Consider the following 13,976-nt stretch of genomic DNA (forward strand, 5'->3'; position numbering starts at 1 on the left):
CAGTCAGACTAGTTACTAAGCTAAAAGCTATGGCAGGCTCATATCCCAGACCCTTCGTCAGTCTTACAGAGGGTTTCCAAAGAGGCAGGTCACCTTATAGAGAGAGAGAGAGAGAGAGAGAGAGAGAGAGAGAGAGAGAGAGAGACCCTCTGACATCCACATCGATCAGAGTGTTTGTGTGGCTGGGGCTCTGGGGACCAGGGTGTGAATGCAAAACAAATTACAGTTACAGTGGCCACAAAAAGTATTTTGGACACTTTAGACACTTAAAATGTTACATATATCTAACTTCACTTTCAGAGCCATTTTTGCAATAGCTTTTAAGCAGATGGTGTCAAGGTGATTTTTAGTGGATGTATGAAGTCAGTTCCACTCAAGTTCACACAGGTGTCCTAGCAGAGGATTCACAGGTGTAGTTCATCACATTAACTATGAACATGTTCCACTAACATCTGACAAACATAAAGTGTTCTTATACTTTATCTTAAGTTTGAACAGTAGATCTGTTGTTTTATCATTTAAATTCCAACAAACTCCTTTCTGTGAGATGTTTTTCTTGAAAAGTGTACTTGCACAATCTTTCTTTAAAATAAATTAACATAATCACACAGGAAATTGACATAGTTTCCGAATGTTCATGTACCCTAAAATCAACCATATTCTGCCAAATTACAGACAATGTATGTACAATTTTTGTTATAAAATTACATTTTTACTCCACTGACAGTTAGGTTTAGGGTTGGGGTTTGGGTTGGGAGTAGGGTTAATAAAATATGCACTCCTGTTGAATGTATTACATAATTTACAACTAAGAATACAACTTGCTCTGTGGAGATTTCATCTCAACAACATTTTCAGCTTCGGCCACTGGGGGCAGTGGTTCAAATTTTGGTAAGCACAGACCGATTTCAGCAGCAGAAGTTTTGACCAACTGTCACCGAATTCACAGTGTGAGCAGTCTGATATTTTGTTAAATACTGCAAAGACATTCATACATTGTTAAGTGTGCCTTACATGTCCAGTACACTGTATATAAAAGTCTGAGAAACTGTAAACGCCAGGACAAATCACTGAGACACTTTATTAAAGAACTGACAAATACATTTAAATAGGGTGTTCACCAGACCACATTAAATTTATTAATGTGGTAGGAAAGCCGCCGTGGAGTATGTAAAAACATGGTCATAAAAGTGAAACAATTGAGAAGGGAACTCCAGCCGTTTTCCGTTAGGATGGAAAATCCTGATGCAGATGCAAAAGAAAAATACCCATAAACAGCTCACCTCTGCGCACAAACACATCTTTCTCTCTCTTACACAAACACACAAAAACACTTTCTACTATCCTTGTGCACCTCCTGCTACGAGTCTTTCCTCTTTTGCTTTCTCACTCCTTGGACCTGTTTTCTACCAGCGGCCACATTCAGGAGGCCCTGGCTGTTCCTGTGCTTTTTTAGGAAAAACGAAACATTCTCATTGTCATCTCGTAAGGACGTGAGAACTGTTTTCTGTTCAGTTGCAGGAAGAGCTCTCCACTGGGCCTCAGGTTTGTGTTATGAAACCCAGGAAAAGAAACTTGGGGCATTTCTGCCAAGCAGAAGCAGATCTCAAGTGTCTGACCTTCATACTGCTCCAGAGACTGTTTTTATGTTCTAACACAGCTCTAAGTGTTTGAAGTGTACACCTCAGACTAGCAGTTTACAGAACCATTTTTGTATGCAAACGGATATAATTTTTTTTCTATTTAAATAACAAAATGTTATGTGAATGAATAGATGGTGAATATTATACTTTCAAGGAGAATTTCTCCTAGGGAGCTGTGGCATTTAATGGAAAGCAGCTGAAGACTTTTACTGAAGTTTCCCGCTTCTCAGATTTTTTTTCTTAGAAACTGACCCAGTTATCTCACATGCCTCTTCTAGAGTTTTAGAAGAGATCTCAACAATACCTAGGTTCTCCCCTTTTCTCCCCAATTTGTAATGCCCAATTTCCAATGCGCTCTAAGTTCTCGTGGTGGCATAGTGACCTCAATCCGGGTGGCAGAGGACGAATCTCAGTTGCCTCCAAATCAAATCAAATCAAATCAAATCACTTTATTGTCACACAGCCATATACACAAGTGCAATGGTGTGTGAAATTCTTGGGTGCAGTTCCGATCAACATAGCAGTCGTGACAGTGATGAGACATATACCAATTTACAATAACATCAAATTAACACAACGCAATTTAAACATCTGTTATACATAATTAAACTCGACTTAAAACATCAAATTAACACAACACAATTTAAACACCTGTTATACATAATTACACTCAACTTAAAACATCAAATTAACACAACACAATTTAAACATCTGTTATACATAATTACACAACTTAAAACATCAAATTAACACAACACAATTTAAACATCTGTTATACACAATTACACTCAACAATATACAAATAATAACATACACTGTACAGTATACAATATGCTGTTTTTGTTTTTTTTGTTTTTTTGTTTTTTACTATATAGATACTATATAGATACACATTATTCAATAAAAATTAAAATATATATGAAAAAAGTATATATATAGAATGTACAGTATTGTACTGTATTGACATTCAGGCTGTCGGTTGATAGTCAGTTGTTAAGAGAGACATAATATAATGACAGTAATATAACCGCCTTGTATATATTTCCTGGAGGGAGGGAAGCTCACCTCCGATGATGTGTTTGGCAGTTCGCACCACCCTTTGCAGTGCTTTGCGGTTGTGGGCAGTGCTATTGCCGTACCAGGCGGAGAAACAGCCAGTCAGGATGCTCTCCACAGTGCAGGTGTAGAACCGTGTGAGGATGTGGCGGTTCATTCCAAACTTCCTCAGCCGTCTCAGGAAGAAAAGGCGCTGATGAGCCTTCTTCACAACGACTTCAGTGTGGACGGACCATGTGAGTTCCTCAGTGATGTGGACACCCAGGAACTTGAAGCTGCTGACTCTCTCCACTGGTGCTCCATTGATGGTGATTGGACTGTGTTCTCTGTCTTTTCTCCTGAAGTCCACCACAAGCTCCTTTGTCTTACTGACGTTGAGGGAGAGGTTGTGCTCCTGACACCAGTGTGTCAGAGTGTGCACCTCCTCTCTGTAGGCTGTTTCATCATTGTCAGTGATCAGACCTACCACCGTCGTGTCATCAGCAAACTTAATGATGGCATTGGAGTTATGTGTTGCCACACAGTCATGTGTGTACAGGGAATACAGTAGTGGGCTGAGAACACAGCCCTGTGGGGCTCCAGTGTTGAGGGTCAGTGATGAGGAGATGTTGCTGCCTATTCTAACCACCTGGCGTCTGCTTGACAGGAAGTCCAGGATCCAGCTGCACAGCGAGCTGTTTAAGCCCAGAGCCCGGAGTTTCTCATCTAGCTTGGAGGGCACTATGGTGTTGAATGCTGAGCTGTAGTCTACAAACAGCATTCTCACATAAGTGTTCTTTTTTTCCAGGTGGGAGAGAGCAGTGTGTATTGTAGATGCAATGGCATCATCAGTGGAGCGGTTGTTGCGGTAAGCAAACTGCAGCGGGTCAAGATTGAGTGGTAATACAGAGCAGATGTAATCTCTGATTAGTCTCTCAAAACATTTGCTGATGATGGGGGTCAGAGCAACAGGACGCCAGTCATTTAAACAAGTTATTTTCGATTGTTTTGGAACAGGCACAATGGCGGATGTTTTAAAGCATGTGGGGACTACAGACAAAGAGAGGGAAAAGTTGAAAATGTCCGTAAAAACACCAGCCAGCTGGTTCGCGCACGCTCTGATGACGCGGCCCGGAATGCCGTCTGGACCCGCGGCTTTGCGGATATTCACCCGTCGGAAGGATCGGGTTACATCCGCTACAGAGACGGAGAGTGAACTAACCTCTGTAGCTTCGGCCGCGAGAGCTCTCTCCGCGAGGGCGGTGTTATTTCCCTCGAAACGAGCATAAAAAGTATTTAGCTCATCCGGTAGAGAGGCAGCGGTGTTCATGGCGGAGTTTTTATTCCCTTTAAAGTCCGTGATGATGTTAATTCCCTGCCACATGCTTCTAGAGTTGGTGGTGTTAAACTGTCCCTCAATCTTACTCCTGTACTGGCGTTTTGCTGTTTTGATAGTTTTTCGGAGGGCATAACTGGCTTGTTTATGCTCCTCCGCGTTCCCGGAATTAAAAGCGGAGGTCCGCACATTAAGTGCCGCGCGAACATCGCTGTTGATCCACGGCTTCTGATTCGGATAGATTCGCACGGTTCTGGTCGGAATCACTTCCTCTACACACGTTCTGATGAAACACATTACGCTATCAGCGTAAAGCTCGATGTCGTCATCAGAGGCGGACCGGAACATCTCCCAGTCCGTGCGATCAAAACAGTCTTGTAGCGTAGAGTCTGATTGGTCCGACCAGCACTGGATCGTTCTGAGGGTGGGTGCTTCCTGTTTCAGTTTCTGCCTGTAAGCGGGCAGAAGCAGAATGGAAGAGTGGTCCGATTTGCCAAATGGTGGGCGGGGGAGGGATTTGTAGCCATCCCGGAACGGAGAGTAGCAATGGTCCAAAACCCGGTCCCCTCGTGTGTTGAAACTAATGTGCTGGTGATATTTTGGTGCGACTGATTTTAAACTGGCTTTATTAAAGTCCCCGGTCACAATGAACGCGGCCTCAGGGTGCGCGGTTTCCTGCTCACTTATACTCCCATACAGTTCCTTGAGTGCCCGGTCTGTGTCGGCTTGTGGGGGAATGTACACAGCTGTGATAATGACCGCTGTGAATTCCCTCGGTAGCCAGAATGGTCGACACAGAAGCATAAGAAATTCCAGATCAGGAGAACAGAAAGACTTGATGGAATGTACGTTCCTCTGATCACACCAGGATTTGTTGATCATAAAACATACACCACCTCCTCTAGTTTTACCTGAGAGGTCTTTCGCTCTGTCCGCTCGGAGCATGGAGAACCCCGTGGGTTCAATGGCTGAGTCTGGAATCTCCGCAGACATCCAAGTTTCTGTAAGGCAGATAACGCAGCAGTCCCTCGTCTCTCATTGGAAAGAGATCCGCGCTTTCAGCTCGCAGAGCTTGTTATCCAGAGACTGAACATTTGCCAGTAGAATAGTGGGTAGCGGGGGTCGATTTGCGTGGCGTCTTACTCTGATGAGAACGCCGGCTCTGTTTCCCCTTTTCCTCCTGCGTTTCCGCGGCCGTGCTGCCCAGACAAAGGGCTCCGCTTGCGTGTTTGTAAACAGCGGGTCGGCATTGAGGAATGTGAAGTCCGGTTTACGGTGTGAGATCGCTGAGCCAATGTCCAAAAGTGTTTGTCTGTCGTAGACAATAAGGCAGACAACATCCAAGACAAAAAACATAAGAATTGTAAACAAAACAAACAAACCATTGCTATGTTGTGTCGGAGCTCGCAACGCAGCAGCCATACTCAGCGCCATCTTGAGTCCGTATCCCACGGCTGAGACCATCAATCCGCGCATCTTATCACGTGGCTTGTTGAGCGTGTTACCGCGGAGACCTAGCGCATGTGGAGGCGTCACACTATTCTCCGCGGCATCCACGCACAACTCACCACGCGCCCCTCCGAGAGTGCGAACCACATTATAGCGACCACGAGGAGGTTAACCCAACGTGACTCTACCCACCCTAGCAACCGGGCCAATTGGTTGCTTAGGAAGCCTGAATGGAGTCACTCAGCACACTCTGGATTCGAATTTGCGACTCCAGGTGTGGTAGTCAGCGTTTTATTAAATGCTGCCAGGAGACACTGCAGAACAAGTGTAATATCTGATATAATGAGGGCAGAAATGGCCTGCGATGCCCACAAGGCACCAGACTCCACAAACCTGGGAGTTGCTAAAAACTGTTCTGGCAGATTGTGAGGGACAACTTTAAAGACCAGCTGTGGGTTAAACACATGTTTGAAGAATTGTGTGTCAAGGCCGTACCTTTCATTGTGCCAGTCACATCAAGCTATCGCACACTAATAACACGTGCAAGAATGGTCAAAATACATCAACATTTTGCAAATAAAACTGTTTCCTTCACCTTTGACTAATGCAAAACTCTAGAAAATCCACCTCCTTCTAGCACAGGGGTCGGCAACCTATGGCACGCGTGCCAGCATTGGCACACAGAGGGGTAATCACTGGCACGCTAGTAATGGCAAAAGAGTAGACTATTTTATTTATATAAATTCCGCTCCTGCATTCCAATCTACATCTTGATCTAATCCTTCATCATGATCATGCTGCGTGTTTTCATGAGCTGAATGGGAGGCTAAACAAAAAGTAAAAATGTGACGAGACTGCAGTATACCCAACAGACTCATGCAGCACGTGCAAAGCCATTCGTGCATCACGAGTCGGCAGTGCTTCACTTTCGGTTAATCACGCGAGTAAATGTGCCCGCTTTGCTTCAGTCAGGCTGCGTGGAAGATAGCCTACAATCCGTGTTTCATTTGTTTCTATTTGCTTTCAGAACAACACATCATGTAATAAGAAAAATACCATTATTAATCCTTGAGATTTCCAACCCAGCATACAGGTACACCCTCCTTAAACCATGGACATTCAAAATTACATTAAACGATTAAAAAAGAAAACATAAACCTATATCATGGGGAGTCTATTCAAAATGTAAATTAAACCTGGAAAAAAAGTTTTAGGATTTTGCAAGTGCAATTCACCAAAAAGGGCTAAATAGTTGATCAGCTTGTGATGCGTGAATGGCTCATGACACTTTAATAGTGTTTAGCCTCCCATTCAGCTGATGAAAACATGCTGCGTTATCACGAGGAAGGATTACATCAAGATGTAGATTGGAATACAGGTGCGAAAAACTTCATATAAATAAAATAGCCTGCTCCTCTCCCATGATTAAATTATTACAATGACATAATATAAGAAATGTTTTAAGATTCCACACAATTTCATGATCAGTAATCAAATAAGCTAATTTGTGACATTAACTGTGTAAACCCATTTTGTACAAAAGGATAGGTTTTCTTTCATTATAGCACTTTCACAAGATGCTCTGTGAAAATTCACATGCAGGATCTTGATTATCATAATCGTCAGGTTTTAAATACATTTTTCACTCAAACTGTTATGCTGATAATATAATTTTAAATAAAAAAATAAACAATTAAATTATAAAAATGCAAAACATTTTCACGAGTGGATTCAAATTACCACCCCTGGAGTCACGGGTTTGAATCCAGGGCATGCTGAGTGACTCCAGCCAGGTCTCCTAAGCAACCAAATTGGCCCGGTTGCTAGGGAGGGTAGAGTAACATGGGGTAACCTCCTCGTGGTCACTATAATGTGGTTCTCACTCTCTGTGGGGCACGTGGTGAGTTGTGCGTGGACGCTGCGGAAAATAGTGTGAAGCCTCCATGCACGCTATGTCTCCGCGGCTTAACAAGCCATGTGATAAAATGCGTGGATTGACAGCTCAGATGCGGAGGCAACTGAGATTCGTCCTCCACCACCCGGATTGAGGCGAGTCACTACACCACCACGAGGAATTAGAGCGCATTGGGAATTGGGCATTCCAAATTGAAGAGAGAATAACAAAAAAGTGGACTCAAACTTGGAAAATTCACATTCATGCGCATGTTTGTTTTTGTTTTGTTTTTTTTTTGGGGGGGGGGGGGGGTGTTGGCACAGCCATTGACCAGGAAAATAAAAAATGGCACTCCATGTCAAAAAGGTTGCCAACCCCTGTTCTAGCACATTAAATTTTAAGCAAATTTTGAGAGTTTATTTGCATATCTAGCGTTTTCATTCAGGATTTCTTATGCACAATTTCAAAATGCACATAAAAATAGTTGGATGGAAACCCAGCTAATGTCACAAGAGTTGCTTTTCCACCACTGGGCCAATTGGTTCTTATTGTAGAAACCATGCCATTCTAACTTCAAAGATTTTAATTCACTAAAGCAGCAATTTTGCCCACACATTTTATCATGATCAGCATGCATCCAAATGTTCATGTACCCCGAAATCGACCCTATTCTGCTGAATTACTGACAAATGGCACACCCCATTAAACATTTTTGCATCAATTCAAACATTCCCTGTGGCGTGAACGACCAATCTCCGAGACACGGGTTCTGGTCCCATGGGAACCAGGAAGTAATCATGCTCAGGTTAACAATGGTGAGTGTGATTCAGAGGTTCCATTTTTGCACTAAAATTTAATTTTACTCCACTGATGGTTAGGTTTAGGGTTGGGATTTGGGTTATGGGGTAGATTTGATAAAATATGCATTCCTGTTAACTCTATTATGTCATTTACAACTAGATAGAGTGGCGCCAACTTGCTTTTAGCACCACTCTGTGGGCATTTTCCTGTGGGCAGTGGTTTGAATTTCGGTAAGCACAGACCGATATCATCTGCAGATGTTTTGACCTCCTATCACTGAATTCACAGTGAGATCATTATGATTTAAAATATCTGGGGCATCTTTGTCATATTCTTGATCATTTCTGACCCTGTGCACATTTCTTTGTAACAGACTTTATGAAAAAATCTCCTCCTGAATTCAGAGCTGAGACAGGGAGATTGGACACTGTTGAATGAACCATATGAGAGGGTGAGAAATGAGAGCGAGTAATTGAGAGACAGGTGAGGAGTGAAGCCAAACGTGATCAGCAGGTAGGAAGCCAACAGGTGTGAATGTGCATAAAGACATTACAGAACCGGTACTGGATGATATAAATTGACAGTAAGAATGGAGTATAATTATGCATCTATGTCTTTGTGATGTATGCACTAGGCACTCTACCCTTTACGCAAATACTCAGACTTTGGAATCGCAAGTGGGGGATTCAGGTCAGACGGAATTCTTTCACTGTTCAGGAGAATCTTGTATCAGCCCGGAGAAAAGAAGGGAAAGAGATTGAGAAGAGGAGAAAAGGAGGGGTGTAGAGGTGGCCAGAATTCCAGAAATTCCTGTCCCACAAAAGCAGGATGTGTGTACTGACCCTCGGACACTGAATTATATCGGAGAGAAGTGGTCGTTAAACCCGGTGTGAGAGACAGAGAGAGAGAGGGTGTTATGAACATTTGCTATTAGACGGTCTTGCCCAACCTCTGCCATTGTTATTAGACCAGACAAACTTTTTCTAGACTGGAGGTCAAGTGGGAAAGGTTATATAAACCTAAAATTAAATAACACACTCTTAAAAATAAAAGTTCCAGTTAGAACCAAAACTGGTACTACAGCCTGATGTCATTGGAGAACATTTAAGTCATTTTTTCCATGTTAAAATATTTCCTACTATCCCATCTTGAATCCCCAACCTTCTGGTCAGTAACCCAGAGCCTTAACCACTGAGCCACCACTGCCCCTTACTTCCACCTTAAAAAATGGTGGGTGACATATAGGGCCTCCCACTTATTTTCATTGGCTGTATTTTTAAAGGTATCTCATAATCTTAAAACCTTTTGATCTAAAGGCTTATGGTCAAACGCTTGGATTGGGCCTAATTATAGATGTCTATATAAACCTTTTATTTATTTATTTATTTTATTTTTTGTTTTTTTGTTTAAGTAGCCAACAAGTGTCCAGCATATGAAATAATTCAATACTCTTTAAAAAGCATCCCAAGATGCACCTGAAGTTGATTGAGAAAATGAACAGAGTGTGCAGAGCTGGAACAGACAAAAGGCTACACTGAAGAAGTTCAAATAGAAGATATTTCTGATTTAATTTGTTTTGGTCACTGCATAACTTCCATACTTTTGTGTTACTTCTTAGTTTTGATGATGTTATACTCTAAAATCTAAAATGTGCAGTAAAAAATAATAAAGAATAGGCAAGTGTGACCAAACTTTTCTACAGAGTTCCAGTCTTACACTGAAGAGTCATTCACAGTGAGCACGTTTTGTGACCGTCCACGCTGTTTTATCATTTATTTAAATGAAAACATGCACTAGATAGACGTCTTTGACAGCTTGTTTGTGTTTTTAGATGCCACGTCATGTTAAAAAGAACCTAAACTGTTAAACATCTCGAGTCGAGACACATACGTTTTACTCTTTTGTGGCGCTGCATGTAATTTTAGCGCAATAACAATAAACACATTCCAGCATGTGAACGGCACCTGCCGGCACATGTGAACATGATTTCAAACACTGCACTGAAATTTCAAAGAAATATTTTGAATATTAGCTAATATATAGGACTATGCAATTACACAAACACCGTTAACACAAGTCGCGCCAGCTTCTAGCTAAATTAAAAGTAATAAAAGCAAATTCAGAGCTCAATGTGGCTATATACAATGTGGAACAATTAGCCTATATAAACATCATGTACAGCATTGTTCAGCAATGCCACATATAGCCTATAAACAAATCATAATTTGCAGCACAAACACGGATAATCTTTGCTGTTGCTTTTGGAGTCTGATGGGGTGAAAGATTAAATCTTTGCCAAAAAATTAATGCTTCAACGATACCAAACATGGCACAAACCAGAAGCGAGCACAAACGATGAAGACAGGTGAGAGTGATTGACATGGGGTTTAGCCTGCAGGATTTCAGGGCTCCCAAAAGCTATCTTGTTAAATACAAAGAAATGAATTTGTTATGATGTTTCTTTTAATGGCACAAATTGGAGCGATTTGGACCACATGGGGTGGAGAGTGTCGTCACTGCTCCTGAATACAAGCTGTTATTCCTAAGGAAGGAAAATAGATACAAGATTAATTTTAATGGCACAAATCGAGCACAAACGAACGGCACCGGTTGGTAGCGATTTAGACCACATGGGGTGGAGAGTGATGTCACTGCTCCTGAAAAGTTTCTTGCTATATCTAGGGAAGGGGAATAATTGCAGTGTTTCTTTTAATGGCACAAATCAAGCACAAATGAACTGCACCGGTTTGGAATGATTTGGACCACATGGGGTGGAAAGTGACGTCACACAGTCAAAAAAATTATGTCTAATATCTCAAACACCAAACCAGCAAAAATTTTCATTTTGCGGCACAAATCAGCACAAGCGCAGCACAAACGAATGGTATAGATTTGGTAATGAGTTAATTATATGGGTTACCAACATCACGGAGGTGCTCTGTGGTGCTATCAATACACTGATCTGTTTTTTTTTTTTGTTTGTTTGTTTTTTGAGCATCCTGACAACATTGGCTCAACCAATTGCATGGGTTTGTGGCATGATCTTTTAGTCAGACCAATGGCAAACAGTTTGAAAACATTATTTTTGCAAATGGAACCACCTCTAAGCCCTCAAAGAACTGTTCCACAGCTTTTCATAAACTTTTCACTTTATATGTGTTTGTGTATCCATTTGACAGACCGATAACCTCTGTTCAGACATGTGTGCTTGTAAACACAAAATATGCCAAAGACATATCTGTTGTGATGGATGTGAGAGTGTTATGAGTCAGCTGGACACTGGGTGTGTGAAGTGTGTGTGATGGAAGGGTTGTTTTTTCCACAGCAGTGTAATGGAATTTGTGTTTCAATGACTGACTCATCGGGACATGCACAACAGAGCTAGTCAGAGTGTGTGAGCATGTTTACAGAGAGAGATATTATCCCAATGCTGACACATCATAAACTATTAAATAAAGAACCAGTGTTTGCAAACGTTGATATGCACATCGTTTTCCAATAAAGATCCATATTCTGGCTAAGCCTTTATTGCTAAAAGATGTTTGCATGCTTGACAGCTATTAGAATATTCCAATATAGTGTCCTCAAAAAGTATTTGGACACTCAGGCCTCACCTGAATGTCCATGAATAGTTTTGCATTATATGACAAAATATAAAATCAACTGGAATTGATTTAAAGATGGATAGCATGAACACAATTTTCAAGCAAAATATGTCACAAAGTGAAGTTTTATAAAACAACAGATATATTTTTCAAAATTAAGACAAAAAGTAACTGGACGCTTTCTAATCATTAATGTGATGAACTTCAACTGTGGTTACTCTGCTTGGACACCTGTGGTTAAAAGTATTCCAAATATGGCTCAGAAAGTGAAGTTAGTTATGAGAAATTGTCTGGCATCATTGGTTTGCAGATGTCACCTGGAAATACTGAAGCTGCTCGCTCTTGCCATTTATTTCAATTACATTTGAGTAATTCTGCACAGTTATTTCATTGACTCATAAATTTTAATTCCTGTCCTTGACAACAGCACAGAAGAGTGCAATGAATTGTAATCAGTTTAACACTATTTCATGACACATAAATACACATACACAATTTAAATGGGACCAAATTCTGATAGCAATCTGAATTTTCATTTGCTTACGTGGTCATTAGGACAAAAGTGCTCTCCTATTATTTCCATTAGGCATGGACACACCATGAAGCCAATGTTTTGCGAGACTTCATCATGTTGCACATATTGGTGTCAGAAGTCATAGTGTGTGGAATCAGCTGTGTACCTCACTGAACCCTCACCCCTGTTACTGACACCCTCTCCAAAGGACACACACAGGGGTCATACACATTCCTCATGAGAATGTCCTAAAGTCCTCCGGAGAGCATGAGTTCCTGCGTCATCACTTGCATAGAAAAAACAGAGCACTTTGAATGGCATGGTGTAAAAACACTAAATATTGTATTGTTAGAGTTATAGTTTCCATAGTGAAAGATTTCAAACTTAAGCAACACTGCGCAGATGGCATGCAGTTACTATTTATTGCTACTATTTCATAGTGTTCCTTGGAATGATAACAAACTATTTGTAACACTGAAAGAAAAAATCTATAACATATAGTGTGGAAAACATGACGCCAAGGATGTGACAGGGTAGAAGACTTCAATAATTAAGAATCTTTAGGGGTTTGGATGCATTAATGACTACAAGCCAGTTCCAAATATGGGATATTTTAATACAGTTATAATACACAGAAAGTTTTCATTTGGCATCTGTATATGGGTGATTCTTCAAGGTTAGTTAGAGGAACTTTTCTGTCCTCTAACATGATTTTAAAAAATTAAGCAAACATTTATTCTGGTTTTAAAGAGCAGATGATTATAGATTTTTATTGTGTCTCCATTTGCCAGAATTTCTAAATTTTTGGCTTGTCACCTTCCCAGACCTTTTATCTTTTCAATTGTAAATGTATAAAAATCGTTGATGTCAGGAACATTTTATGTAGTACGTTTTCATAAGAACTTTTAATAATCATATTTTCTGTGCATTTGGTAGACCTCTTTATGTGTACTATCTGTTATTTACTACAACAAAAAATGGTTGCCCCCAATACTGCTCTCATTAGGATGAAGGAAACTGGATTTGTTTGCCTACAATTCCATTCTTTGTGGATAAATTGCAATAAGTAGCAAATTTTTTCTGTTTGGATTTAATTGTCATTACCATCACACCAAGCATGTTGTTTATACTGTGTTTATATTTGATTATGATGGTAATAAGAAGTGATAGAAGAGCACATCCTTGACTGGGCAACAGAGTGACAGTTTTAAGAAAAATAAATGTCATTAATTTAATTTTATTTATTTTATTTTTACATGATATGAAAGTAGCTTTATTAGGTGTCATTCCCTCTGGTTTGTATTTGAAAATTTTAATTATGAAACAATAAATTTATTTTTATTTTTTTCTAAAATAAATGTTAAATGACTGCGTCATTTTATATATTTTTTTTTTTTTTTAAGTGAGAAATGTCGTTAACCTAACACGCAATTACCATCACACACAATATTAAAACTCCACACCATCACACATTATAAAAATCCACTTGAAGATCCATCAAGACCATGATCAGATCTTTATTTCAGGCATTTTGATAACTGTTTTAATGGCTCTAATTGAAGAATCTCCAAGTTACTCTTGAAATCATCATACTGTATCATAGTATTGTGTTAATGTGGTTTTGTGTTGATACAACAGATCTGTAAGGGTATGCTGAAGCATTCATACCTCTCTCGCTGTAAAGGCAATGATGAAAACG

The sequence above is a fragment of the Myxocyprinus asiaticus genome, chromosome 24 (assembly GCF_019703515.2).
Source record: "Myxocyprinus asiaticus isolate MX2 ecotype Aquarium Trade chromosome 24, UBuf_Myxa_2, whole genome shotgun sequence".
NCBI classification, from domain to species: Eukaryota; Metazoa; Chordata; class Actinopteri; order Cypriniformes; family Catostomidae; genus Myxocyprinus; species Myxocyprinus asiaticus.